This window comes from Anomaloglossus baeobatrachus, unplaced genomic scaffold, assembly GCF_048569485.1.
Source record: "Anomaloglossus baeobatrachus isolate aAnoBae1 unplaced genomic scaffold, aAnoBae1.hap1 Scaffold_852, whole genome shotgun sequence".
In the NCBI taxonomy this organism is placed as follows: domain Eukaryota; kingdom Metazoa; phylum Chordata; class Amphibia; order Anura; family Aromobatidae; genus Anomaloglossus; species Anomaloglossus baeobatrachus.
Window position 1 is genome coordinate 1 of NW_027445242.1, and position 25,214 is coordinate 25,214.

At 46.8% G+C, this 25,214-nt stretch overlaps 15 non-coding genes and 1 pseudogene across 15 annotated transcripts; all 16 read right to left on the bottom strand.

The window, feature by feature from the left end:
• LOC142288844 (U2 spliceosomal RNA) lies at window positions 1-63 on the bottom strand (annotated as a pseudogene; the record flags this gene model as incomplete).
• A 1,387-nt stretch (window positions 64-1,450) lies between these two features.
• Window positions 1,451-1,641, bottom strand: LOC142288799 (U2 spliceosomal RNA). The gene has a single exon (XR_012749426.1). It is a non-coding gene; the product is annotated as a U2 spliceosomal RNA (small nuclear RNA).
• Window positions 1,642-3,029: 1,388 nt separating this feature from the next.
• Window positions 3,030-3,220, bottom strand: LOC142288811 (U2 spliceosomal RNA). The gene has a single exon (XR_012749437.1). It is a non-coding gene; the product is annotated as a U2 spliceosomal RNA (small nuclear RNA).
• Window positions 3,221-4,607: 1,387 nt separating this feature from the next.
• LOC142288822 (U2 spliceosomal RNA) lies at window positions 4,608-4,798 on the bottom strand. Its single transcript, XR_012749448.1, has one exon. It is a non-coding gene; the product is annotated as a U2 spliceosomal RNA (small nuclear RNA).
• Window positions 4,799-6,185: 1,387 nt separating this feature from the next.
• LOC142288833 (U2 spliceosomal RNA) lies at window positions 6,186-6,376 on the bottom strand. The gene has a single exon (XR_012749459.1). It is a non-coding gene; the product is annotated as a U2 spliceosomal RNA (small nuclear RNA).
• Window positions 6,377-7,763: 1,387 nt separating this feature from the next.
• Window positions 7,764-7,954, bottom strand: LOC142288845 (U2 spliceosomal RNA). Its single transcript, XR_012749470.1, has one exon. It is a non-coding gene; the product is annotated as a U2 spliceosomal RNA (small nuclear RNA).
• A 1,387-nt stretch (window positions 7,955-9,341) lies between these two features.
• LOC142288800 (U2 spliceosomal RNA) lies at window positions 9,342-9,532 on the bottom strand. The gene has a single exon (XR_012749427.1). It is a non-coding gene; the product is annotated as a U2 spliceosomal RNA (small nuclear RNA).
• A 1,387-nt stretch (window positions 9,533-10,919) lies between these two features.
• Window positions 10,920-11,110, bottom strand: LOC142288801 (U2 spliceosomal RNA). Its single transcript, XR_012749428.1, has one exon. It is a non-coding gene; the product is annotated as a U2 spliceosomal RNA (small nuclear RNA).
• Window positions 11,111-12,497: 1,387 nt separating this feature from the next.
• Window positions 12,498-12,688, bottom strand: LOC142288802 (U2 spliceosomal RNA). Its single transcript, XR_012749429.1, has one exon. It is a non-coding gene; the product is annotated as a U2 spliceosomal RNA (small nuclear RNA).
• A 1,387-nt stretch (window positions 12,689-14,075) lies between these two features.
• On the bottom strand, window positions 14,076-14,266 carry LOC142288803 (U2 spliceosomal RNA). The gene has a single exon (XR_012749430.1). It is a non-coding gene; the product is annotated as a U2 spliceosomal RNA (small nuclear RNA).
• Window positions 14,267-15,653: 1,387 nt separating this feature from the next.
• Window positions 15,654-15,844, bottom strand: LOC142288804 (U2 spliceosomal RNA). The gene has a single exon (XR_012749431.1). It is a non-coding gene; the product is annotated as a U2 spliceosomal RNA (small nuclear RNA).
• Window positions 15,845-17,231: 1,387 nt separating this feature from the next.
• LOC142288842 (U2 spliceosomal RNA) lies at window positions 17,232-17,426 on the bottom strand. Its single transcript, XR_012749467.1, has one exon. It is a non-coding gene; the product is annotated as a U2 spliceosomal RNA (small nuclear RNA).
• A 2,185-nt stretch (window positions 17,427-19,611) lies between these two features.
• LOC142288805 (U2 spliceosomal RNA) lies at window positions 19,612-19,802 on the bottom strand. The gene has a single exon (XR_012749432.1). It is a non-coding gene; the product is annotated as a U2 spliceosomal RNA (small nuclear RNA).
• A 1,387-nt stretch (window positions 19,803-21,189) lies between these two features.
• Window positions 21,190-21,380, bottom strand: LOC142288806 (U2 spliceosomal RNA). Its single transcript, XR_012749433.1, has one exon. It is a non-coding gene; the product is annotated as a U2 spliceosomal RNA (small nuclear RNA).
• A 1,387-nt stretch (window positions 21,381-22,767) lies between these two features.
• LOC142288807 (U2 spliceosomal RNA) lies at window positions 22,768-22,958 on the bottom strand. Its single transcript, XR_012749434.1, has one exon. It is a non-coding gene; the product is annotated as a U2 spliceosomal RNA (small nuclear RNA).
• Window positions 22,959-24,345: 1,387 nt separating this feature from the next.
• On the bottom strand, window positions 24,346-24,543 carry LOC142288843 (U2 spliceosomal RNA). The gene has a single exon (XR_012749468.1). It is a non-coding gene; the product is annotated as a U2 spliceosomal RNA (small nuclear RNA).
• Between the last annotated feature and the right edge of the window lie 671 nt (window positions 24,544-25,214).

The following is a 25,214-nucleotide window of genomic DNA, read 5'->3' on the forward strand; positions in this document are numbered from 1 at the left end:
CAGATATTAAACTGATAAGAACAGATACTACACTTGATCTTAGCCAAAAGGCCGAGAAGCGATAACCAGAATTGGTTTGGGCCTCGAGTGGCACCCTGGCCTATGCCGGACACATCTTAGGGAGAGAGAGCGAGAGGGAGACAAACCCACGCCTACACAAGACATTTTGTCACCCAAGCCAACCCTTGAAAAGGCTGCTTTGCAGAGCCAAAACAAGAAGAATGGTGCGTTTTGCAGCCGCCGCCCACTGCAATGAATCTGAATAACTCCTCCTTTAGGGCGCAAGCAACTCCCCTCCCCCTTGCAGTCTTTCCAATTCACGATACAAAAAGACGGACAGGACAGGTTGCCTGACTTTCCGTCACTGCCACCCTTTGCCATCCTTACCCGTAGAAAGCCCTTTCATCATCCCCAAACCCTAATCTTTTCCCTTTCCTTCCCAGCCCCCAAACCCTGCCCTCTGTACCTTTCTCACCACCCGCTTCCCTTCTCCTGTCATCCCCCTACCACCCGGGAAAAAAAGAGATTGCCCCCTCCTTCCACTAGCCCACCCTCCCACCCAAAGAACAACTTCTTCTGCGCAGCTTGTTTTCTAGGCAGCAGCGCTATTGTGATGTCATCGGGGGGCATTGTGACAAGCCGCCAGTGTTCCGTCTCTTCATGTTGTGCACAGTTCAAACGGAAAATACATCAACAGGCAGACTACAGAAAAGCTTACTATCAAAGGTTAGAGGGGGGCTTTCTCAGAGGGCTTTTTACAGTTTTTCTATTCCCAATTAGCCGTTTAAGTGTACTTATTGAAAGTAGTAATTCTTTCATAGGCCGCCCTTTCTTAGTATTTGACGTTCCTTATATTGCGGTATGAGGCTTCGCAGTAGGTTGCAAACATTCATCACCCATGACTGTCCCCAATTGAGCTCAGAAGCTCAATGTCTATCATGACCTCTCTTTTAGAATGTCCAAGAGCAAGCAAACTATTCCTCCAGGAGAGGGCGCCAACAGACTACTAAAGAGATCATCATTACTCAAAGAAAACCCCAAAAACCAATGCATGATAGGAATAAACAGGTAACTTTCTTTGGAGTGGAAGCGGAGAGATCGCACCAGATGCCAATTCTAGATGTTATCACACCTGTGGTCACTGCAGCAGCAGGTGAATCCACTTTGTCCAAAAGGGATCTATTCCATTCAATTGCAAATGATCTAGATAAGACAGAGAACTGCAGCACGGGGACATAGCCGAGTTGGTCAGGTTGAGTGGTGATGAGTTTGCTATTTGGATGAATAAAGAAAGTCAAAAGTGTGAAAGATAAAAAACAAAAGGAGGAAGTGTGAAAAGTGAATGGGCCAAATTGAGGTGCATATGAAGACGTATGCTTTCTTCCAATTCATTAAATCGGGCTAATATGAATCAGGTGAATTGAGTTCTGCTTTTGGAAACTGGGTTAAGAAGGGGTGCACCGTTCCTGGAGGTACTGCAATACCAGGTCAATGCGTGGAGTGGACAGAGCAAGCTCTTTTTCCATCTCCCTGTTCTAAAAATCCATTTAATATATGGTCCCCAGATAGGGGACGTATCAGATATTAAACTGATAAGAACAGATACTACACTTGATCTTAGCCAAAAGGCCGAGAAGCGATAACCAGAATTGGTTTGGGCCTCGAGTGGCACCCTGGCCTATGCCGGACACATCTTAGGGAGAGAGAGCGAGAGGGAGACAAACCCACGCCTACACAAGACATTTTGTCACCCAAGCCAACCCTTGAAAAGGCTGCTTTGCAGAGCCAAAACAAGAAGAATGGTGCGTTTTGCAGCCGCCGCCCACTGCAATGAATCTGAATAACTCCTCCTTTAGGGCGCAAGCAACTCCCCTCCCCCTTGCAGTCTTTCCAATTCACGATACAAAAAGACGGACAGGACAGGTTGCCTGACTTTCCGTCACTGCCACCCTTTGCCATCCTTACCCGTAGAAAGCCCTTTCATCATCCCCAAACCCTAATCTTTTCCCTTTCCTTCCCAGCCCCCAAACCCTGCCCTCTGTACCTTTCTCACCACCCGCTTCCCTTCTCCTGTCATCCCCCTACCACCCGGGAAAAAAAGAGATTGCCCCCTCCTTCCACTAGCCCACCCTCCCACCCAAAGAACAACTTCTTCTGCGCAGCTTGTTTTCTAGGCAGCAGCGCTATTGTGATGTCATCGGGGGGCATTGTGACAAGCCGCCAGTGTTCCGTCTCTTCATGTTGTGCACAGTTCAAACGGAAAATACATCAACAGGCAGACTACAGAAAAGCTTACTATCAAAGGTTAGAGGGGGGCTTTCTCAGAGGGCTTTTTACAGTTTTTCTATTCCCAATTAGCCGTTTAAGTGTACTTATTGAAAGTAGTAATTCTTTCATAGGCCGCCCTTTCTTAGTATTTGACGTTCCTTATATTGCGGTATGAGGCTTCGCAGTAGGTTGCAAACATTCATCACCCATGACTGTCCCCAATTGAGCTCAGAAGCTCAATGTCTATCATGACCTCTCTTTTAGAATGTCCAAGAGCAAGCAAACTATTCCTCCAGGAGAGGGCGCCAACAGACTACTAAAGAGATCATCATTACTCAAAGAAAACCCCAAAAACCAATGCATGATAGGAATAAACAGGTAACTTTCTTTGGAGTGGAAGCGAGAGAGATCGCACCAGATGCCAATTCTAGATGTTATCACACCTGTGGTCACTGCAGCAGCAGGTGAATCCACTTTGTCCAAAAGGGATCTATTCCATTCAATTGCAAATGATCTAGATAAGACAGAGAACTGCAGCACGGGGACATAGCCGAGTTGGTCAGGTTGAGTGGTGATGAGTTTGCTATTTGGATGAATAAAGAAAGTCAAAAGTGTGAAAGATAAAAAACAAAAGGAGGAAGTGTGAAAAGTGAATGGGCCAAATTGAGGTGCATATGAAGACGTATGCTTTCTTCCAATTCATTAAATCGGGCTAATATGAATCAGGTGAATTGAGTTCTGCTTTTGGAAACTGGGTTAAGAAGGGGTGCACCGTTCCTGGAGGTACTGCAATACCAGGTCAATGCGTGGAGTGGACAGAGCAAGCTCTTTTTCCATCTCCCTGTTCTAAAAATCCATTTAATATATGGTCCCCAGATAGGGGACGTATCAGATATTAAACTGATAAGAACAGATACTACACTTGATCTTAGCCAAAAGGCCGAGAAGCGATAACCAGAATTGGTTTGGGCCTCGAGTGGCACCCTGGCCTATGCCGGACACATCTTAGGGAGAGAGAGCGAGAGGGAGACAAACCCACGCCTACACAAGACATTTTGTCACCCAAGCCAACCCTTGAAAAGGCTGCTTTGCAGAGCCAAAACAAGAAGAATGGTGCGTTTTGCAGCCGCCGCCCACTGCAATGAATCTGAATAACTCCTCCTTTAGGGCGCAAGCAACTCCCCTCCCCCTTGCAGTCTTTCCAATTCACGATACAAAAAGACGGACAGGACAGGTTGCCTGACTTTCCGTCACTGCCACCCTTTGCCATCCTTACCCGTAGAAAGCCCTTTCATCATCCCCAAACCCTAATCTTTTCCCTTTCCTTCCCAGCCCCCAAACCCTGCCCTCTGTACCTTTCTCACCACCCGCTTCCCTTCTCCTGTCATCCCCCTACCACCCGGGAAAAAAAGAGATTGCCCCCTCCTTCCACTAGCCCACCCTCCCACCCAAAGAACAACTTCTTCTGCGCAGCTTGTTTTCTAGGCAGCAGCGCTATTGTGATGTCATCGGGGGGCATTGTGACAAGCCGCCAGTGTTCCGTCTCTTCATGTTGTGCACAGTTCAAACGGAAAATACATCAACAGGCAGACTACAGAAAAGCTTACTATCAAAGGTTAGAGGGGGGCTTTCTCAGAGGGCTTTTTACAGTTTTTCTATTCCCAATTAGCCGTTTAAGTGTACTTATTGAAAGTAGTAATTCTTTCATAGGCCGCCCTTTCTTAGTATTTGACGTTCCTTATATTGCGGTATGAGGCTTCGCAGTAGGTTGCAAACATTCATCACCCATGACTGTCCCCAATTGAGCTCAGAAGCTCAATGTCTATCATGACCTCTCTTTTAGAATGTCCAAGAGCAAGCAAACTATTCCTCCAGGAGAGGGCGCCAACAGACTACTAAAGAGATCATCATTACTCAAAGAAAACCCCAAAAACCAATGCATGATAGGAATAAACAGGTAACTTTCTTTGGAGTGGAAGCGGAGAGATCGCACCAGATGCCAATTCTAGATGTTATCACACCTGTGGTCACTGCAGCAGCAGGTGAATCCACTTTGTCCAAAAGGGATCTATTCCATTCAATTGCAAATGATCTAGATAAGACAGAGAACTGCAGCACGGGGACATAGCCGAGTTGGTCAGGTTGAGTGGTGATGAGTTTGCTATTTGGATGAATAAAGAAAGTCAAAAGTGTGAAAGATAAAAAACAAAAGGAGGAAGTGTGAAAAGTGAATGGGCCAAATTGAGGTGCATATGAAGACGTATGCTTTCTTCCAATTCATTAAATCGGGCTAATATGAATCAGGTGAATTGAGTTCTGCTTTTGGAAACTGGGTTAAGAAGGGGTGCACCGTTCCTGGAGGTACTGCAATACCAGGTCAATGCGTGGAGTGGACAGAGCAAGCTCTTTTTCCATCTCCCTGTTCTAAAAATCCATTTAATATATGGTCCCCAGATAGGGGACGTATCAGATATTAAACTGATAAGAACAGATACTACACTTGATCTTAGCCAAAAGGCCGAGAAGCGATAACCAGAATTGGTTTGGGCCTCGAGTGGCACCCTGGCCTATGCCGGACACATCTTAGGGAGAGAGAGCGAGAGGGAGACAAACCCACGCCTACACAAGACATTTTGTCACCCAAGCCAACCCTTGAAAAGGCTGCTTTGCAGAGCCAAAACAAGAAGAATGGTGCGTTTTGCAGCCGCCGCCCACTGCAATGAATCTGAATAACTCCTCCTTTAGGGCGCAAGCAACTCCCCTCCCCCTTGCAGTCTTTCCAATTCACGATACAAAAAGACGGACAGGACAGGTTGCCTGACTTTCCGTCACTGCCACCCTTTGCCATCCTTACCCGTAGAAAGCCCTTTCATCATCCCCAAACCCTAATCTTTTCCCTTTCCTTCCCAGCCCCCAAACCCTGCCCTCTGTACCTTTCTCACCACCCGCTTCCCTTCTCCTGTCATCCCCCTACCACCCGGGAAAAAAAGAGATTGCCCCCTCCTTCCACTAGCCCACCCTCCCACCCAAAGAACAACTTCTTCTGCGCAGCTTGTTTTCTAGGCAGCAGCGCTATTGTGATGTCATCGGGGGGCATTGTGACAAGCCGCCAGTGTTCCGTCTCTTCATGTTGTGCACAGTTCAAACGGAAAATACATCAACAGGCAGACTACAGAAAAGCTTACTATCAAAGGTTAGAGGGGGGCTTTCTCAGAGGGCTTTTTACAGTTTTTCTATTCCCAATTAGCCGTTTAAGTGTACTTATTGAAAGTAGTAATTCTTTCATAGGCCGCCCTTTCTTAGTATTTGACGTTCCTTATATTGCGGTATGAGGCTTCGCAGTAGGTTGCAAACATTCATCACCCATGACTGTCCCCAATTGAGCTCAGAAGCTCAATGTCTATCATGACCTCTCTTTTAGAATGTCCAAGAGCAAGCAAACTATTCCTCCAGGAGAGGGCGCCAACAGACTACTAAAGAGATCATCATTACTCAAAGAAAACCCCAAAAACCAATGCATGATAGGAATAAACAGGTAACTTTCTTTGGAGTGGAAGCGGAGAGATCGCACCAGATGCCAATTCTAGATGTTATCACACCTGTGGTCACTGCAGCAGCAGGTGAATCCACTTTGTCCAAAAGGGATCTATTCCATTCAATTGCAAATGATCTAGATAAGACAGAGAACTGCAGCACGGGGACATAGCCGAGTTGGTCAGGTTGAGTGGTGATGAGTTTGCTATTTGGATGAATAAAGAAAGTCAAAAGTGTGAAAGATAAAAAACAAAAGGAGGAAGTGTGAAAAGTGAATGGGCCAAATTGAGGTGCATATGAAGACGTATGCTTTCTTCCAATTCATTAAATCGGGCTAATATGAATCAGGTGAATTGAGTTCTGCTTTTGGAAACTGGGTTAAGAAGGGGTGCACCGTTCCTGGAGGTACTGCAATACCAGGTCAATGCGTGGAGTGGACAGAGCAAGCTCTTTTTCCATCTCCCTGTTCTAAAAATCCATTTAATATATGGTCCCCAGATAGGGGACGTATCAGATATTAAACTGATAAGAACAGATACTACACTTGATCTTAGCCAAAAGGCCGAGAAGCGATAACCAGAATTGGTTTGGGCCTCGAGTGGCACCCTGGCCTATGCCGGACACATCTTAGGGAGAGAGAGCGAGAGGGAGACAAACCCACGCCTACACAAGACATTTTGTCACCCAAGCCAACCCTTGAAAAGGCTGCTTTGCAGAGCCAAAACAAGAAGAATGGTGCGTTTTGCAGCCGCCGCCCACTGCAATGAATCTGAATAACTCCTCCTTTAGGGCGCAAGCAACTCCCCTCCCCCTTGCAGTCTTTCCAATTCACGATACAAAAAGACGGACAGGACAGGTTGCCTGACTTTCCGTCACTGCCACCCTTTGCCATCCTTACCCGTAGAAAGCCCTTTCATCATCCCCAAACCCTAATCTTTTCCCTTTCCTTCCCAGCCCCCAAACCCTGCCCTCTGTACCTTTCTCACCACCCGCTTCCCTTCTCCTGTCATCCCCCTACCACCCGGGAAAAAAAGAGATTGCCCCCTCCTTCCACTAGCCCACCCTCCCACCCAAAGAACAACTTCTTCTGCGCAGCTTGTTTTCTAGGCAGCAGCGCTATTGTGATGTCATCGGGGGGCATTGTGACAAGCCGCCAGTGTTCCGTCTCTTCATGTTGTGCACAGTTCAAACGGAAAATACATCAACAGGCAGACTACAGAAAAGCTTACTATCAAAGGTTAGAGGGGGGCTTTCTCAGAGGGCTTTTTACAGTTTTTCTATTCCCAATTAGCCGTTTAAGTGTACTTATTGAAAGTAGTAATTCTTTCATAGGCCGCCCTTTCTTAGTATTTGACGTTCCTTATATTGCGGTATGAGGCTTCGCAGTAGGTTGCAAACATTCATCACCCATGACTGTCCCCAATTGAGCTCAGAAGCTCAATGTCTATCATGACCTCTCTTTTAGAATGTCCAAGAGCAAGCAAACTATTCCTCCAGGAGAGGGCGCCAACAGACTACTAAAGAGATCATCATTACTCAAAGAAAACCCCAAAAACCAATGCATGATAGGAATAAACAGGTAACTTTCTTTGGAGTGGAAGCGGAGAGATCGCACCAGATGCCAATTCTAGATGTTATCACACCTGTGGTCACTGCAGCAGCAGGTGAATCCACTTTGTCCAAAAGGGATCTATTCCATTCAATTGCAAATGATCTAGATAAGACAGAGAACTGCAGCACGGGGACATAGCCGAGTTGGTCAGGTTGAGTGGTGATGAGTTTGCTATTTGGATGAATAAAGAAAGTCAAAAGTGTGAAAGATAAAAAACAAAAGGAGGAAGTGTGAAAAGTGAATGGGCCAAATTGAGGTGCATATGAAGACGTATGCTTTCTTCCAATTCATTAAATCGGGCTAATATGAATCAGGTGAATTGAGTTCTGCTTTTGGAAACTGGGTTAAGAAGGGGTGCACCGTTCCTGGAGGTACTGCAATACCAGGTCAATGCGTGGAGTGGACAGAGCAAGCTCTTTTTCCATCTCCCTGTTCTAAAAATCCATTTAATATATGGTCCCCAGATAGGGGACGTATCAGATATTAAACTGATAAGAACAGATACTACACTTGATCTTAGCCAAAAGGCCGAGAAGCGATAACCAGAATTGGTTTGGGCCTCGAGTGGCACCCTGGCCTATGCCGGACACATCTTAGGGAGAGAGAGCGAGAGGGAGACAAACCCACGCCTACACAAGACATTTTGTCACCCAAGCCAACCCTTGAAAAGGCTGCTTTGCAGAGCCAAAACAAGAAGAATGGTGCGTTTTGCAGCCGCCGCCCACTGCAATGAATCTGAATAACTCCTCCTTTAGGGCGCAAGCAACTCCCCTCCCCCTTGCAGTCTTTCCAATTCACGATACAAAAAGACGGACAGGACAGGTTGCCTGACTTTCCGTCACTGCCACCCTTTGCCATCCTTACCCGTAGAAAGCCCTTTCATCATCCCCAAACCCTAATCTTTTCCCTTTCCTTCCCAGCCCCCAAACCCTGCCCTCTGTACCTTTCTCACCACCCGCTTCCCTTCTCCTGTCATCCCCCTACCACCCGGGAAAAAAAGAGATTGCCCCCTCCTTCCACTAGCCCACCCTCCCACCCAAAGAACAACTTCTTCTGCGCAGCTTGTTTTCTAGGCAGCAGCGCTATTGTGATGTCATCGGGGGGCATTGTGACAAGCCGCCAGTGTTCCGTCTCTTCATGTTGTGCACAGTTCAAACGGAAAATACATCAACAGGCAGACTACAGAAAAGCTTACTATCAAAGGTTAGAGGGGGGCTTTCTCAGAGGGCTTTTTACAGTTTTTCTATTCCCAATTAGCCGTTTAAGTGTACTTATTGAAAGTAGTAATTCTTTCATAGGCCGCCCTTTCTTAGTATTTGACGTTCCTTATATTGCGGTATGAGGCTTCGCAGTAGGTTGCAAACATTCATCACCCATGACTGTCCCCAATTGAGCTCAGAAGCTCAATGTCTATCATGACCTCTCTTTTAGAATGTCCAAGAGCAAGCAAACTATTCCTCCAGGAGAGGGCGCCAACAGACTACTAAAGAGATCATCATTACTCAAAGAAAACCCCAAAAACCAATGCATGATAGGAATAAACAGGTAACTTTCTTTGGAGTGGAAGCGGAGAGATCGCACCAGATGCCAATTCTAGATGTTATCACACCTGTGGTCACTGCAGCAGCAGGTGAATCCACTTTGTCCAAAAGGGATCTATTCCATTCAATTGCAAATGATCTAGATAAGACAGAGAACTGCAGCACGGGGACATAGCCGAGTTGGTCAGGTTGAGTGGTGATGAGTTTGCTATTTGGATGAATAAAGAAAGTCAAAAGTGTGAAAGATAAAAAACAAAAGGAGGAAGTGTGAAAAGTGAATGGGCCAAATTGAGGTGCATATGAAGACGTATGCTTTCTTCCAATTCATTAAATCGGGCTAATATGAATCAGGTGAATTGAGTTCTGCTTTTGGAAACTGGGTTAAGAAGGGGTGCACCGTTCCTGGAGGTACTGCAATACCAGGTCAATGCGTGGAGTGGACAGAGCAAGCTCTTTTTCCATCTCCCTGTTCTAAAAATCCATTTAATATATGGTCCCCAGATAGGGGACGTATCAGATATTAAACTGATAAGAACAGATACTACACTTGATCTTAGCCAAAAGGCCGAGAAGCGATAACCAGAATTGGTTTGGGCCTCGAGTGGCACCCTGGCCTATGCCGGACACATCTTAGGGAGAGAGAGCGAGAGGGAGACAAACCCACGCCTACACAAGACATTTTGTCACCCAAGCCAACCCTTGAAAAGGCTGCTTTGCAGAGCCAAAACAAGAAGAATGGTGCGTTTTGCAGCCGCCGCCCACTGCAATGAATCTGAATAACTCCTCCTTTAGGGCGCAAGCAACTCCCCTCCCCCTTGCAGTCTTTCCAATTCACGATACAAAAAGACGGACAGGACAGGTTGCCTGACTTTCCGTCACTGCCACCCTTTGCCATCCTTACCCGTAGAAAGCCCTTTCATCATCCCCAAACCCTAATCTTTTCCCTTTCCTTCCCAGCCCCCAAACCCTGCCCTCTGTACCTTTCTCACCACCCGCTTCCCTTCTCCTGTCATCCCCCTACCACCCGGGAAAAAAAGAGATTGCCCCCTCCTTCCACTAGCCCACCCTCCCACCCAAAGAACAACTTCTTCTGCGCAGCTTGTTTTCTAGGCAGCAGCGCTATTGTGATGTCATCGGGGGGCATTGTGACAAGCCGCCAGTGTTCCGTCTCTTCATGTTGTGCACAGTTCAAACGGAAAATACATCAACAGGCAGACTACAGAAAAGCTTACTATCAAAGGTTAGAGGGGGGCTTTCTCAGAGGGCTTTTTACAGTTTTTCTATTCCCAATTAGCCGTTTAAGTGTACTTATTGAAAGTAGTAATTCTTTCATAGGCCGCCCTTTCTTAGTATTTGACGTTCCTTATATTGCGGTATGAGGCTTCGCAGTAGGTTGCAAACATTCATCACCCATGACTGTCCCCAATTGAGCTCAGAAGCTCAATGTCTATCATGACCTCTCTTTTAGAATGTCCAAGAGCAAGCAAACTATTCCTCCAGGAGAGGGCGCCAACAGACTACTAAAGAGATCATCATTACTCAAAGAAAACCCCAAAAACCAATGCATGATAGGAATAAACAGGTAACTTTCTTTGGAGTGGAAGCGGAGAGATCGCACCAGATGCCAATTCTAGATGTTATCACACCTGTGGTCACTGCAGCAGCAGGTGAATCCACTTTGTCCAAAAGGGATCTATTCCATTCAATTGCAAATGATCTAGATAAGACAGAGAACTGCAGCACGGGGACATAGCCGAGTTGGTCAGGTTGAGTGGTGATGAGTTTGCTATTTGGATGAATAAAGAAAGTCAAAAGTGTGAAAGATAAAAAACAAAAGGAGGAAGTGTGAAAAGTGAATGGGCCAAATTGAGGTGCATATGAAGACGTATGCTTTCTTCCAATTCATTAAATCGGGCTAATATGAATCAGGTGAATTGAGTTCTGCTTTTGGAAACTGGGTTAAGAAGGGGTGCACCGTTCCTGGAGGTACTGCAATACCAGGTCAATGCGTGGAGTGGACAGAGCAAGCTCTTTTTCCATCTCCCTGTTCTAAAAATCCATTTAATATATGGTCCCCAGATAGGGGACGTATCAGATATTAAACTGATAAGAACAGATACTACACTTGATCTTAGCCAAAAGGCCGAGAAGCGATAACCAGAATTGGTTTGGGCCTCGAGTGGCACCCTGGCCTATGCCGGACACATCTTAGGGAGAGAGAGCGAGAGGGAGACAAACCCACGCCTACACAAGACATTTTGTCACCCAAGCCAACCCTTGAAAAGGCTGCTTTGCAGAGCCAAAACAAGAAGAATGGTGCGTTTTGCAGCCGCCGCCCACTGCAATGAATCTGAATAACTCCTCCTTTAGGGCGCAAGCAACTCCCCTCCCCCTTGCAGTCTTTCCAATTCACGATACAAAAAGACGGACAGGACAGGTTGCCTGACTTTCCGTCACTGCCACCCTTTGCCATCCTTACCCGTAGAAAGCCCTTTCATCATCCCCAAACCCTAATCTTTTCCCTTTCCTTCCCAGCCCCCAAACCCTGCCCTCTGTACCTTTCTCACCACCCGCTTCCCTTCTCCTGTCATCCCCCTACCACCCGGGAAAAAAAGAGATTGCCCCCTCCTTCCACTAGCCCACCCTCCCACCCAAAGAACAACTTCTTCTGCGCAGCTTGTTTTCTAGGCAGCAGCGCTATTGTGATGTCATCGGGGGGCATTGTGACAAGCCGCCAGTGTTCCGTCTCTTCATGTTGTGCACAGTTCAAACGGAAAATACATCAACAGGCAGACTACAGAAAAGCTTACTATCAAAGGTTAGAGGGGGGCTTTCTCAGAGGGCTTTTTACAGTTTTTCTATTCCCAATTAGCCGTTTAAGTGTACTTATTGAAAGTAGTAATTCTTTCATAGGCCGCCCTTTCTTAGTATTTGACGTTCCTTATATTGCGGTATGAGGCTTCGCAGTAGGTTGCAAACATTCATCACCCATGACTGTCCCCAATTGAGCTCAGAAGCTCAATGTCTATCATGACCTCTCTTTTAGAATGTCCAAGAGCAAGCAAACTATTCCTCCAGGAGAGGGCGCCAACAGACTACTAAAGAGATCATCATTACTCAAAGAAAACCCCAAAAACCAATGCATGATAGGAATAAACAGGTAACTTTCTTTGGAGTGGAAGCGGAGAGATCGCACCAGATGCCAATTCTAGATGTTATCACACCTGTGGTCACTGCAGCAGCAGGTGAATCCACTTTGTCCAAAAGGGATCTATTCCATTCAATTGCAAATGATCTAGATAAGACAGAGAACTGCAGCACGGGGACATAGCCGAGTTGGTCAGGTTGAGTGGTGATGAGTTTGCTATTTGGATGAATAAAGAAAGTCAAAAGTGTGAAAGATAAAAAACAAAAGGAGGAAGTGTGAAAAGTGAATGGGCCAAATTGAGGTGCATATGAAGACGTATGCTTTCTTCCAATTCATTAAATCGGGCTAATATGAATCAGGTGAATTGAGTTCTGCTTTTGGAAACTGGGTTAAGAAGGGGTGCACCGTTCCTGGAGGTACTGCAATACCAGGTCAATGCGTGGAGTGGACAGAGCAAGCTCTTTTTCCATCTCCCTGTTCTAAAAATCCATTTAATATATGGTCCCCAGATAGGGGACGTATCAGATATTAAACTGATAAGAACAGATACTACACTTGATCTTAGCCAAAAGGCCGAGAAGCGATAACCAGAATTGGTTTGGGCCTCGAGTGGCACCCTGGCCTATGCCGGACACATCTTAGGGAGAGAGAGCGAGAGGGAGACAAACCCACGCCTACACAAGACATTTTGTCACCCAAGCCAACCCTTGAAAAGGCTGCTTTGCAGAGCCAAAACAAGAAGAATGGTGCGTTTTGCAGCCGCCGCCCACTGCAATGAATCTGAATAACTCCTCCTTTAGGGCGCAAGCAACTCCCCTCCCCCTTGCAGTCTTTCCAATTCACGATACAAAAAGACGGACAGGACAGGTTGCCTGACTTTCCGTCACTGCCACCCTTTGCCATCCTTACCCGTAGAAAGCCCTTTCATCATCCCCAAACCCTAATCTTTTCCCTTTCCTTCCCAGCCCCCAAACCCTGCCCTCTGTACCTTTCTCACCACCCGCTTCCCTTCTCCTGTCATCCCCCTACCACCCGGGAAAAAAAGAGATTGCCCCCTCCTTCCACTAGCCCACCCTCCCACCCAAAGAACAACTTCTTCTGCGCAGCTTGTTTTCTAGGCAGCAGCGCTATTGTGATGTCATCGGGGGGCATTGTGACAAGCCGCCAGTGTTCCGTCTCTTCATGTTGTGCACAGTTCAAACGGAAAATACATCAACAGGCAGACTACAGAAAAGCTTACTATCAAAGGTTAGAGGGGGGCTTTCTCAGAGGGCTTTTTACAGTTTTTCTATTCCCAATTAGCCGTTTAAGTGTACTTATTGAAAGTAGTAATTCTTTCATAGGCCGCCCTTTCTTAGTATTTGACGTTCCTTATATTGCGGTATGAGGCTTCGCAGTAGGTTGCAAACATTCATCACCCATGACTGTCCCCAATTGAGCTCAGAAGCTCAATGTCTATCATGACCTCTCTTTTAGAATGTCCAAGAGCAAGCAAACTATTCCTCCAGGAGAGGGCGCCAACAGACTACTAAAGAGATCATCATTACTCAAAGAAAACCCCAAAAACCAATGCATGATAGGAATAAACAGGTAACTTTCTTTGGAGTGGAAGCGGAGAGATCGCACCAGATGCCAATTCTAGATGTTATCACACCTGTGGTCACTGCAGCAGCAGGTGAATCCACTTTGTCCAAAAGGGATCTATTCCATTCAATTGCAAATGATCTAGATAAGACAGAGAACTGCAGCACGGGGACATAGCCGAGTTGGTCAGGTTGAGTGGTGATGAGTTTGCTATTTGGATGAATAAAGAAAGTCAAAAGTGTGAAAGATAAAAAACAAAAGGAGGAAGTGTGAAAAGTGAATGGGCCAAATTGAGGTGCATATGAAGACGTATGCTTTCTTCCAATTCATTAAATCGGGCTAATATGAATCAGGTGAATTGAGTTCTGCTTTTGGAAACTGGGTTAAGAAGGGGTGCACCGTTCCTGGAGGTACTGCAATACCAGGTCAATGCGTGGAGTGGACAGAGCAAGCTCTTTTTCCATCTCCCTGTTCTAAAAATCCATTTAATATATGGTCCCCAGATAGGGGACGTATCAGATATTAAACTGATAAGAACAGATACTACACTTGATCTTAGCCAAAAGGCCGAGAAGCGATAACCAGAATTGGTTTGGGCCTCGAGTGGCACCCTGGCCTATGCCGGACACATCTTAGGGAGAGAGAGCGAGAGGGAGACAAACCCACGCCTACACAAGACATTTTGTCACCCAAGCCAACCCTTGAAAAGGCTGCTTTGCAGAGCCAAAACAAGAAGAATGGTGCGTTTTGCAGCCGCCGCCCACTGCAATGAATCTGAATAACTCCTCCTTTAGGGCGCAAGCAACTCCCCTCCCCCTTGCAGTCTTTCCAATTCACGATACAAAAAGACGGACAGGACAGGTTGCCTGACTTTCCGTCACTGCCACCCTTTGCCATCCTTACCCGTAGAAAGCCCTTTCATCATCCCCAAACCCTAATCTTTTCCCTTTCCTTCCCAGCCCCCAAACCCTGCCCTCTGTACCTTTCTCACCACCCGCTTCCCTTCTCCTGTCATCCCCCTACCACCCGGGAAAAAAAGAGATTGCCCCCTCCTTCCACTAGCCCACCCTCCCACCCAAAGAACAACTTCTTCTGCGCAGCTTGTTTTCTAGGCAGCAGCGCTATTGTGATGTCATCGGGGGGCATTGTGACAAGCCGCCAGTGTTCCGTCTCTTCATGTTGTGCACAGTTCAAACGGAAAATACATCAACAGGCAGACTACAGAAAAGCTTACTATCAAAGGTTAGAGGGGGGCTTTCTCAGAGGGCTTTTTACAGTTTTTCTATTCCCAATTAGCCGTTTAAGTGTACTTATTGAAAGTAGTAATTCTTTCATAGGCCGCCCTTTCTTAGTATTTGACGTTCCTTATATTGCGGTATGAGGCTTCGCAGTAGGTTGCAAACATTCATCACCCATGACTGTCCCCAATTGAGCTCAGAAGCTCAATGTCTATCATGACCTCTCTTTTAGAATGTCCAAGAGCAAGCAAACTATTCCTCCAGGAGAGGGCGCCAACAGACTACTAAAGAGATCATCATTACTCAAAGAAAACCCCAAAAACCAATGCATGATAGGAATAAACAGGTAACTTTCTTTGGAGTGGAAGCGGAGAGATCGCACCAGATGCCAATTCTAGATGTTATCACACCTGTGGTCACTGCAGCAGCAGGTGAATCCACTTTGTCCAAAAGGGATCTATTCCATTCAATTGCAAATGATCTAGATAAGACAGAGAACTGCAGCACGGGGACATAGCCGAGTTGGTCAGGTTGAGTGGTGATGAGTTTGCTATTTGGATGAATAAAGAAAGTCAAAAGTGTGAAAGATAAAAAACAAAAGGAGGAAGTGTGAAAAGTGAATGGGCCAAATTGAGGTGCATATGAAGACGTATGCTTTCTTCCAATTCATTAAATCGGGCTAATATGAATCAGGTGAATTGAGTTCTGCTTTTGGAAACTGGGTTAAGAAGGGGTGCACCGTTCCTGGAGGTACTGCAATACCAGGTCAATGCGTGGAGTGGACAGAGCAAGCTCTTTTTCCATCTCCCTGTTCTAAAAATCCATTTAATATATGGTCCCCAGATAGGGGACGTATCAGATATTAAACTGATAAGAACAGATACTACACTTGATCTTAGCCAAAAGGCCGAGAAGCGATAACCAGAATTGGTTTGGGCCTCGAGTGGCACCCTGGCCTATGCCGGACACATCTTAGGGAGAGAGAGCGAGAGGGAGACAAACCCACGCCTACACAAGACATTTTGTCACCCAAGCCAACCCTTGAAAAGGCTGCTTTGCAGAGCCAAAACAAGAAGAATGGTGCGTTTTGCAGCCGCCGCCCACTGCAATGAATCTGAATAACTCCTCCTTTAGGGCGCAAGCAACTCCCCTCCCCCTTGCAGTCTTTCCAATTCACGATACAAAAAGACGGACAGGACAGGTTGCCTGACTTTCCGTCACTGCCACCCTTTGCCATCCTTACCCGTAGAAAGCCCTTTCATCATCCCCAAACCCTAATCTTTTCCCTTTCCTTCCCAGCCCCCAAACCCTGCCCTCTGTACCTTTCTCACCACCCGCTTCCCTTCTCCTGTCATCCCCCTACCACCCGGGAAAAAAAGAGATTGCCCCCTCCTTCCACTAGCCCACCCTCCCACCCAAAGAACAACTTCTTCTGCGCAGCTTGTTTTCTAGGCAGCAGCGCTATTGTGATGTCATCGGGGGGCATTGTGACAAGCCGCCAGTGTTCCGTCTCTTCATGTTGTGCACAGTTCAAACGGAAAATACATCAACAGGCAGACTACAGAAAAGCTTACTATCAAAGGTTAGAGGGGGGCTTTCTCAGAGGGCTTTTTACAGTTTTTCTATTCCCAATTAGCCGTTTAAGTGTACTTATTGAAAGTAGTAATTCTTTCATAGGCCGCCCTTTCTTAGTATTTGACGTTCCTTATATTGCGGTATGAGGCTTCGCAGTAGGTTGCAAACATTCATCACCCATGACTGTCCCCAATTGAGCTCAGAAGCTCAATGTCTATCATGACCTCTCTTTTAGAATGTCCAAGAGCAAGCAAACTATTCCTCCAGGAGAGGGCGCCAACAGACTACTAAAGAGATCATCATTACTCAAAGAAAACCCCAAAAACCAATGCATGATAGGAATAAACAGGTAACTTTCTTTGGAGTGGAAGCGGAGAGATCGCACCAGATGCCAATTCTAGATGTTATCACACCTGTGGTCACTGCAGCAGCAGGTGAATCCACTTTGTCCAAAAGGGATCTATTCCATTCAATTGCAAATGATCTAGATAAGACAGAGAACTGCAGCACGGGGACATAGCCGAGTTGGTCAGGTTGAGTGGTGATGAGTTTGCTATTTGGATGAATAAAGAAAGTCAAAAGTGTGAAAGATAAAAAACAAAAGGAGGAAGTGTGAAAAGTGAATGGGCCAAATTGAGGTGCATATGAAGACGTATGCTTTCTTCCAATTCATTAAATCGGGCTAATATGAATCAGGTGAATTGAGTTCTGCTTTTGGAAACTGGGTTAAGAAGGGGTGCACCGTTCCTGGAGGTACTGCAATACCAGGTCAATGCGTGGAGTGGACAGAGCAAGCTCTTTTTCCATCTCCCTGTTCTAAAAATCCATTTAATATATGGTCCCCAGATAGGGGACGTATCAGATATTAAACTGATAAGAACAGATTTTGATTTAATGAAGCTTTCCAAAGCACCGCAAAAATGCATGACCGAAGTCACACCAAAAACAGTGCAAAGGCTAGGATTCGTGTGGACCCCTCCGTGAGAAGAGGATCCCCAAAAATCAACCCCGTCCCTCCGAGCCAGAAGGCCACAGCGAGGGTCAGGGATCTTCGGTGCTCCCCCAAGCCGAAGCCTGGTTGAGCCTTGTTGTTGCTCCCAGCGTCCACCCAGGCATCTTACCCAAGTGGAGTAGAGAGCTACTAGTTGTTGGTTTCGCAGCCGAAACTTCCCGGACCGTCAACCGGTGTTGGTTTCTCAGCCCAAGGCTAACCGGACCTCCAACCGGGTGTTGGTTTCTCAGCCGAAGCTGACCCAGACCTCCAACCGGGTGTTGGTTTCTCAGCCGAAGCTGACCCGGACCTCCAACCGGGTGTTAGTTTCTCAGCCCAAAGCTGACCAGACCTCCGACCGGGATTATAAAAATTTCCCTTCCTAGCCAGAAGGCCAGGATAGGGTAATATGCTCAAAAAGTATGAAAAGGCAAGGTACGGTGTGCTACAGAGCCCAAGACTTGCCGGGGTCCCAAGCCAGCAAGCTCAGACTCACTCCAGGGTCGTCAGTCCTGGGGCACGTTGCACCATAGCCCCCCACCCTTACTCAGTCTAATAGCCTCGATCCTGGTAGGGCCATGTTTTCCTCTTGATGAATATACTATCCACCCAGAGTACTAGCAAGCGCAACCTTCCAGTGTGCATTGTATCATTGTACTAAGGTGGCCTGGAGCTTAAACCACCTCTTCGAACAACACTACACTTGATCTTAGCCAAAAGGCCGAGAAGCGATAACCAGAATTGGTTTGGGCCTCGAGTGGCACCCTGGCCTATGCCGGACACATCTTAGGGAGAGAGAGCGAGAGGGAGACAAACCCACGCCTACACAAGACATTTTGTCACCCAAGCCAACCCTTGAAAAGGCTGCTTTGCAGAGCCAAAACAAGAAGAATGGTGCGTTTTGCAGCCGCCGCCCACTGCAATGAATCTGAATAACTCCTCCTTTAGGGCGCAAGCAACTCCCCTCCCCCTTGCAGTCTTTCCAATTCACGATACAAAAAGACGGACAGGACAGGTTGCCTGACTTTCCGTCACTGCCACCCTTTGCCATCCTTACCCGTAGAAAGCCCTTTCATCATCCCCAAACCCTAATCTTTTCCCTTTCCTTCCCAGCCCCCAAACCCTGCCCTCTGTACCTTTCTCACCACCCGCTTCCCTTCTCCTGTCATCCCCCTACCACCCGGGAAAAAAAGAGATTGCCCCCTCCTTCCACTAGCCCACCCTCCCACCCAAAGAACAACTTCTTCTGCGCAGCTTGTTTTCTAGGCAGCAGCGCTATTGTGATGTCATCGGGGGGCATTGTGACAAGCCGCCAGTGTTCCGTCTCTTCATGTTGTGCACAGTTCAAACGGAAAATACATCAACAGGCAGACTACAGAAAAGCTTACTATCAAAGGTTAGAGGGGGGCTTTCTCAGAGGGCTTTTTACAGTTTTTCTATTCCCAATTAGCCGTTTAAGTGTACTTATTGAAAGTAGTAATTCTTTCATAGGCCGCCCTTTCTTAGTATTTGACGTTCCTTATATTGCGGTATGAGGCTTCGCAGTAGGTTGCAAACATTCATCACCCATGACTGTCCCCAATTGAGCTCAGAAGCTCAATGTCTATCATGACCTCTCTTTTAGAATGTCCAAGAGCAAGCAAACTATTCCTCCAGGAGAGGGCGCCAACAGACTACTAAAGAGATCATCATTACTCAAAGAAAACCCCAAAAACCAATGCATGATAGGAATAAACAGGTAACTTTCTTTGGAGTGGAAGCGGAGAGATCGCACCAGATGCCAATTCTAGATGTTATCACACCTGTGGTCACTGCAGCAGCAGGTGAATCCACTTTGTCCAAAAGGGATCTATTCCATTCAATTGCAAATGATCTAGATAAGACAGAGAACTGCAGCACGGGGACATAGCCGAGTTGGTCAGGTTGAGTGGTGATGAATTTGCTATTTGGATGAATAAAGAAAGTCAAAAGTGTGAAAGATAAAAAACAAAAGGAGGAAGTGTGAAAAGTGAATGGGCCAAATTGAGGTGCATATGAAGACGTATGCTTTCTTCCAATTCATTAAATCGGGCTAATATGAATCAGGTGAATTGAGTTCTGCTTTTGGAAACTGGGTTAAGAAGGGGTGCACCGTTCCTGGAGGTACTGCAATACCAGGTCAATGCGTGGAGTGGACAGAGCAAGCTCTTTTTCCATCTCCCTGTTCTAAAAATCCATTTAATATATGGTCCCCAGATAGGGGACGTATCAGATATTAAACTGATAAGAACAGATACTACACTTGATCTTAGCCAAAAGGCCGAGAAGCGATAACCAGAATTGGTTTGGGCCTCGAGTGGCACCCTGGCCTATGCCGGACACATCTTAGGGAGAGAGAGCGAGAGGGAGACAAACCCACGCCTACACAAGACATTTTGTCACCCAAGCCAACCCTTGAAAAGGCTGCTTTGCAGAGCCAAAACAAGAAGAATGGTGCGTTTTGCAGCCGCCGCCCACTGCAATGAATCTGAATAACTCCTCCTTTAGGGCGCAAGCAACTCCCCTCCCCCTTGCAGTCTTTCCAATTCACGATACAAAAAGACGGACAGGACAGGTTGCCTGACTTTCCGTCACTGCCACCCTTTGCCATCCTTACCCGTAGAAAGCCCTTTCATCATCCCCAAACCCTAATCTTTTCCCTTTCCTTCCCAGCCCCCAAACCCTGCCCTCTGTACCTTTCTCACCACCCGCTTCCCTTCTCCTGTCATCCCCCTACCACCCGGGAAAAAAAGAGATTGCCCCCTCCTTCCACTAGCCCACCCTCCCACCCAAAGAACAACTTCTTCTGCGCAGCTTGTTTTCTAGGCAGCAGCGCTATTGTGATGTCATCGGGGGGCATTGTGACAAGCCGCCAGTGTTCCGTCTCTTCATGTTGTGCACAGTTCAAACGGAAAATACATCAACAGGCAGACTACAGAAAAGCTTACTATCAAAGGTTAGAGGGGGGCTTTCTCAGAGGGCTTTTTACAGTTTTTCTATTCCCAATTAGCCGTTTAAGTGTACTTATTGAAAGTAGTAATTCTTTCATAGGCCGCCCTTTCTTAGTATTTGACGTTCCTTATATTGCGGTATGAGGCTTCGCAGTAGGTTGCAAACATTCATCACCCATGACTGTCCCCAATTGAGCTCAGAAGCTCAATGTCTATCATGACCTCTCTTTTAGAATGTCCAAGAGCAAGCAAACTATTCCTCCAGGAGAGGGCGCCAACAGACTACTAAAGAGATCATCATTACTCAAAGAAAACCCCAAAAACCAATGCATGATAGGAATAAACAGGTAACTTTCTTTGGAGTGGAAGCGGAGAGATCGCACCAGATGCCAATTCTAGATGTTATCACACCTGTGGTCACTGCAGCAGCAGGTGAATCCACTTTGTCCAAAAGGGATCTATTCCATTCAATTGCAAATGATCTAGATAAGACAGAGAACTGCAGCACGGGGACATAGCCGAGTTGGTCAGGTTGAGTGGTGATGAGTTTGCTATTTGGATGAATAAAGAAAGTCAAAAGTGTGAAAGATAAAAAACAAAAGGAGGAAGTGTGAAAAGTGAATGGGCCAAATTGAGGTGCATATGAAGACGTATGCTTTCTTCCAATTCATTAAATCGGGCTAATATGAATCAGGTGAATTGAGTTCTGCTTTTGGAAACTGGGTTAAGAAGGGGTGCACCGTTCCTGGAGGTACTGCAATACCAGGTCAATGCGTGGAGTGGACAGAGCAAGCTCTTTTTCCATCTCCCTGTTCTAAAAATCCATTTAATATATGGTCCCCAGATAGGGGACGTATCAGATATTAAACTGATAAGAACAGATACTACACTTGATCTTAGCCAAAAGGCCGAGAAGCGATAACCAGAATTGGTTTGGGCCTCGAGTGGCACCCTGGCCTATGCCGGACACATCTTAGGGAGAGAGAGCGAGAGGGAGACAAACCCACGCCTACACAAGACATTTTGTCACCCAAGCCAACCCTTGAAAAGGCTGCTTTGCAGAGCCAAAACAAGAAGAATGGTGCGTTTTGCAGCCGCCGCCCACTGCAATGAATCTGAATAACTCCTCCTTTAGGGCGCAAGCAACTCCCCTCCCCCTTGCAGTCTTTCCAATTCACGATACAAAAAGACGGACAGGACAGGTTGCCTGACTTTCCGTCACTGCCACCCTTTGCCATCCTTACCCGTAGAAAGCCCTTTCATCATCCCCAAACCCTAATCTTTTCCCTTTCCTTCCCAGCCCCCAAACCCTGCCCTCTGTACCTTTCTCACCACCCGCTTCCCTTCTCCTGTCATCCCCCTACCACCCGGGAAAAAAAGAGATTGCCCCCTCCTTCCACTAGCCCACCCTCCCACCCAAAGAACAACTTCTTCTGCGCAGCTTGTTTTCTAGGCAGCAGCGCTATTGTGATGTCATCGGGGGGCATTGTGACAAGCCGCCAGTGTTCCGTCTCTTCATGTTGTGCACAGTTCAAACGGAAAATACATCAACAGGCAGACTACAGAAAAGCTTACTATCAAAGGTTAGAGGGGGGCTTTCTCAGAGGGCTTTTTACAGTTTTTCTATTCCCAATTAGCCGTTTAAGTGTACTTATTGAAAGTAGTAATTCTTTCATAGGCCGCCCTTTCTTAGTATTTGACGTTCCTTATATTGCGGTATGAGGCTTCGCAGTAGGTTGCAAACATTCATCACCCATGACTGTCCCCAATTGAGCTCAGAAGCTCAATGTCTATCATGACCTCTCTTTTAGAATGTCCAAGAGCAAGCAAACTATTCCTCCAGGAGAGGGCGCCAACAGACTACTAAAGAGATCATCATTACTCAAAGAAAACCCCAAAAACCAATGCATGATAGGAATAAACAGGTAACTTTCTTTGGAGTGGAAGCGGAGAGATCGCACCAGATGCCAATTCTAGATGTTATCACACCTGTGGTCACTGCAGCAGCAGGTGAATCCACTTTGTCCAAAAGGGATCTATTCCATTCAATTGCAAATGATCTAGATAAGACAGAGAACTGCAGCACGGGGACATAGCCGAGTTGGTCAGGTTGAGTGGTGATGAGTTTGCTATTTGGATGAATAAAGAAAGTCAAAAGTGTGAAAGATAAAAAACAAAAGGAGGAAGTGTGAAAAGTGAATGGGCCAAATTGAGGTGCATATGAAGACGTATGCTTTCTTCCAATTCATTAAATCGGGCTAATATGAATCAGGTGAATTGAGTTCTGCTTTTGGAAACTGGGTTAAGAAGGGGTGCACCGTTCCTGGAGGTACTGCAATACCAGGTCAATGCGTGGAGTGGACAGAGCAAGCTCTTTTTCCATCTCCCTGTTCTAAAAATCCATTTAATATATGGTCCCCAGATAGGGGACGTATCAGATATTAAACTGATAAGAACAGATACTACACTTGATCTTAGCCAAAAGGCCGAGAAGCGATAACCAGAATTGGTTTGGGCCTCGAGTGGCACCCTGGCCTATGCCGGACACATCTTAGGGAGAGAGAGCGAGAGGGAGACAAACCCACGCCTACACAAGACATTTTGTCACCCAAGCCAACCCTTGAAAAGGCTGCTTTGCAGAGCCAAAACAAGAAGAATGGTGCGTTTTGCAGCCGCCGCCCACTGCAATGAATCTGAATAACTCCTCCTTTAGGGCGCAAGCAACTCCCCTCCCCCTTGCAGTCTTTCCAATTCACGATACAAAAAGACGGACAGGACAGGTTGCCTGACTTTCCGTCACTGCCACCCTTTGCCATCCTTACCCGTAGAAAGCCCTTTCATCATCCCCAAACCCTAATCTTTTCCCTTTCCTTCCCAGCCCCCAAACCCTGCCCTCTGTACCTTTCTCACCACCCGCTTCCCTTCTCCTGTCATCCCCCTACCACCCGGGAAAAAAAGAGATTGCCCCCTCCTTCCACTAGCCCACCCTCCCACCCAAAGAACAACTTCTTCTGCGCAGCTTGTTTTCTAGGCAGCAGCGCTATTGTGATGTCATCGGGGGGCATTGTGACAAGCCGCCAGTGTTCCGTCTCTTCATGTTGTGCACAGTTCAAACGGAAAATACATCAACAGGCAGACTACAGAAAAGCTTACTATCAAAGGTTAGAGGGGGGCTTTCTCAGAGGGCTTTTTACAGTTTTTCTATTCCCAATTAGCCGTTTAAGTGTACTTATTGAAAGTAGTAATTCTTTCATAGGCCGCCCTTTCTTAGTATTTGACGTTCCTTATATTGCGGTATGAGGCTTCGCAGTAGGTTGCAAACATTCATCACCCATGACTGTCCCCAATTGAGCTCAGAAGCTCAATGTCTATCATGACCTCTCTTTTAGAATGTCCAAGAGCAAGCAAACTATTCCTCCAGGAGAGGGCGCCAACAGACTACTAAAGAGATCATCATTACTCAAAGAAAACCCCAAAAACCAATGCATGATAGGAATAAACAGGTAACTTTCTTTGGAGTGGAAGCGGAGAGATCGCACCAGATGCCAATTCTAGATGTTATCACACCTGTGGTCACTGCAGCAGCAGGTGAATCCACTTTGTCCAAAAGGGATCTATTCCATTCAATTGCAAATGATCTAGATAAGACAGAGAACTGCAGCACGGGGACATAGCCGAGTTGGTCAGGTTGAGTGGTGATGAGTTTGCTATTTGGATGAATAAAGAAAGTCAAAAGTGTGAAAGATAAAAAACAAAAGGAGGAAGTGTGAAAAGTGAATGGGCCAAATTGAGGTGCATATGAAGACGTATGCTTTCTTCCAATTCATTAAATCGGGCTAATATGAATCAGGTGAATTGAGTTCTGCTTTTGGAAACTGGGTTAAGAAGGGGTGCACCGTTCCTGGAGGTACTGCAATACCAGGTCAATGCGTGGAGTGGACAGAGCAAGCTCTTTTTCCATCTCCCTGTTCTAAAAATCCATTTAATATATGGTCCCCAGATAGGGGACGTATCAGATATTAAACTGATAAGAACAGATTTTTTGATTTAATGAAGCTTTCCAAAGCACCGCAAAAAATGCATGACCGAAGTCACACCAAAAACAGTGCAAAGGCTAGGATTCGTGTGGACCCTTCCGTGAGGAGAGGGTCCCCAAAAATCAACCCCGTCCCTCCGAGCCAGAAGGCCACAGCAAGGGTCAGGGATCTTCGGTGCTCCCCCAAGCCGAAGCCTGGTTGAGCCTTGTCGTTGCTCCCAGCGTCCACCCAGGCATCTTACCCAAGTGGAGTAGAGAGCTACTAGTTGTTGGTTTCGCAGCCGAAACTGCCCGGACCGTCAACCGGTGTTAGTTTCTCAGCCCAAGGCTAACCGGACCTCCAACCGGGTGTTGGTTTCTCAGCCGAAGCTGACCCGGACCTCCAACCGGGTGTTGGTTTCTCAGCCGAAGCTGACCCGGACCTCCAACCGGGTGTTGGTTTCTCAGCCGAAGCTGACCCGGACCTCAAACCGGGTGTTGGTTTCTCAGCCGAAGCTGACCCGGACCTCCAACCGGGTGTTGGTTTCTCAGCCCAAAGCTGAACGGACCTCCGACCATGATTATAAAAATTTCCCTTCCTAGCCAGAAGGCCGGGATAGAGCAATATGCTCAGAAAGTATGAAAGGGCAAGGTACGGTGTGCTACAGAGCCCAAGGCTCGCCGGGGTCCCAAGCCAGCAAGCTCAGACTCACTCCAGGGTCGTCAGTCCTGGGGCACA